Source organism: Opisthocomus hoazin, unplaced genomic scaffold, assembly GCF_030867145.1.
Source record: "Opisthocomus hoazin isolate bOpiHoa1 unplaced genomic scaffold, bOpiHoa1.hap1 HAP1_SCAFFOLD_259, whole genome shotgun sequence".
Taxonomy (NCBI): domain Eukaryota; kingdom Metazoa; phylum Chordata; class Aves; order Opisthocomiformes; family Opisthocomidae; genus Opisthocomus; species Opisthocomus hoazin.
Genome location: NW_027448726.1, coordinates 42501 through 45283, shown reverse-complemented (window position 1 = coordinate 45283; position 2783 = coordinate 42501).

Genomic DNA, 2783 nt, shown 5'->3' with positions numbered 1-2783 from the left:
TGCTAACTAGTTACGCGACCCCCGAGCGGTCGGCGTCCAACTTCTTAGAGGGACAAGTGGCGCTCAGCCACACGAGATTGAGCAATAACAGGTCTGTGATGCCCTTAGATGTCCGGGGCCGCACGCGCGCTACACTGACTGGCTCAGCTTGTGCCTACCCTCCGCCGGCAGGCGCGGGTAACCCGTTGAACCCCATTCGTGATGGGGATCGGGGATTGCGATTCTTCCCCGTGAACGAGGAATTCCCAGTAAGTGCGGGTCATAAGCTCGCGTTGATTAAGTCCCTGCCCTTTGTACACACCGCCCGTCGCTACTACCGATTGGATGGTTTAGTGAGGTCCTCGGATCGGCCCCGGCGGGGTCGGTCTCGGCGCTGCCGGAGCGTCGAGAAGACGGTCGAACTTGACTATCTAGAGGAAGTAAAAGTCGTAACAAGGTTTCCGTAGGTGAACCTGCGGAAGGATCATTACCGGGAGCGTGTCGCGCGGGCGACTCGCCGCTGCTCACTCCGCCGCCCCGCGTCGCGCGCCGAGGGGGGGGCCCCGCCCGCGGAGGGGGGCAGGGGTCCCGGGCGCGGCGCGGGCTTCCCCGTTCCGCTGCCTCCGGGCACCGCGCGCCGCCAAGGCACAGAGAGAGAGAGGGGGTGGGGCGTCGGGGCGCCCCGACGCACCCCCCCGACACCCCCCACGGGGCGCGCGGCAGAGGCCGAGGCGCCGCCGGAACACGCGCCGACGCTCGGGTGCGGCCGCGTTCCCCTCGCCACCTCTGGTGGCGCGATGAGGGGGTTGTGTCGCGTTCCCCGTCGCCGGAGCTGTGCCCGGCGGCCGCCGAGGCCGGCGCCGATCCGCCGCCGGGCCGGCCCTCCGCGGAGGGGGGCGGCCGGCCGGTCGGAGCCTCGCCACCCCGCGGCCGGCGCCGCCGAACGCCGTCGCCGCGGGTTTTCCGTGCGCGCGCGCGCTCGCACGTTCCTGAGTTCGCCCGGAAAGGCCCGGCTCCCGCGCGGGAGCCGCGTGCGTGCGTGAGGGAGGGGGAGGGGGCGTCCCCTCCCCCCGCCGCTCCCCGGAGGCGCTCTCCTCGTCCTGTCGCCCGCCGCCGCCGTCGTCTCGTGCGGCTCGTCCTCCGACGCGCGCGGGTGCGTCGACCTGTCGGCCGCGGACGCCGCGCCCCCGCCGGCTCCCCGCTTCCCGCGTCTGCGCGGGAAGCAAGAGGGGGGGATGCCGGCGGGGCAACGCGGCGAGCGCGGCCGGCAGAGCACCGGCCTGCTCGGCGGGCCGGGGGGCGAGCGTCGAGCGACGGCGGCGGCACCGGGGGCCGCAAGCGCGACAGCCGAGGGGTGTCGCCGTCTTCGGGGGGCGGCAGCTCCTGGGGGGGGGGTGGGGCGGCGCCGGCGGCGGCGCCGTCTACCCCCCCGCGCGCGGGACAGGGCTGTCTCCGGGCGTTCCGGGCCGTGGCGCGGGTGTGCGCACGGCGTTTCGGGCGGCGCGGCGGCCGGACCCGCGAACCTCCCCTCCGACCCGGCACGGCTGCCTCTCGAAGAGGGAGCCGTGGCGGGAAGGGGGGGGCGCGAGCACGGTCTCGGCCGCTGGCGCCGCCCGGGGCGGGCGAGGCCCCCCCCCGGCCGGGTCGCGTCCCGCGCGAGCGGGCGGCCCGAGCCACGTCTCTCCCCCCGGGCGCAGCGCCGGGCTATCGAGGGAAACCCCGGGCCCCGGGGCTAAGGAGGACGAGGTGGTGGCGGCGGATGCCGGGCGCGCCCCCGCGGGCGGACGCTCCCCCGAGGGCGGCAGCCGGGGGAGGCACCCCCGCGGGGCCATGCAGGTCGTTTCCCTCACCCCAGGGCCAGGTACCTAGCGTCCGCGCTTCGGCGGCCCTCCCTCGGCCGAGTCCGGGGGTCAAAGGCCAAAGGAGCCGGGCGGCGGTTTAAAGACTCGAGCGGCACGGCGCGAGCCGCGGGGGGGGCGTCCGCCCCCGCGGGCCGCCGTGCCGGAGAAGGGGGGGCGTCTCGCTGCCCCAACCTGCCCCCCCTCTCCGCGGGCCGGTCTCGGCGGAGAGACCGCGGCGCGGGTCGGCCGCGGCCGACCTGCCCGCCCTCGCAAACGGGGCCACCCGCCGGCCGGAGCGCGGGCTCCGCGCCGGGGGAAAGAAAGGCGCGGCGAGCCCCCGCGGGGGGGGGCGGCCGCCGGGGGGCCGCCCCGCGCCTTTGGACGCTCGCGCTGCGGCCGCGCTCGGGGCGCGCCGCGCTCCCCTCTCCCGCTCCTCGCCCCGCCCTCGGCGCCCAGGGAAAGAAAGGGGGGGGCGAGCCACACCCCCCCAGGCCGAGCGGCGGCGGCGCCGCTCGGCGTGCCGGTCGGTGCCGGTCGTCCGTCGGGTCGTCCGGGAGGGTTCCCCGGCCGCATCCGCTGGCGGCCGTCCCGTCCCGCGTTTCCCCGCCCGTCGCTTCCGTCTCGAGGGCGGGCGCGCGGCGCGGGGGCGTCCCGCTCCGGGTCTTCGCGTGGAAACGGGGAGAGTGGGAGCCGCCCCCCGCGCTCAGCGCCGTCCGCCTTTCCGCTGGGGCCGTGCCGGCGGCCCCAGGGGGCCGAGGCGAGAAGCGGCTGCGGCGGCGGTTTTCGCGGCGGCGGTGGCGGCCGCCGCCGCCGGGCGGGGTGGCCGGGTTCGCCCATCCGGCGCGGGCCGGTGGGCGGCCGCGCGTCGCCGGCTCGCGCTCCAGTGGCCGGCCGCGCTTCCTCCGGCGTCGGTGGAAGGCGGCGTCGGCGCCGAGGTTCGCCGGCGGGGCGAGAGGCGACCGT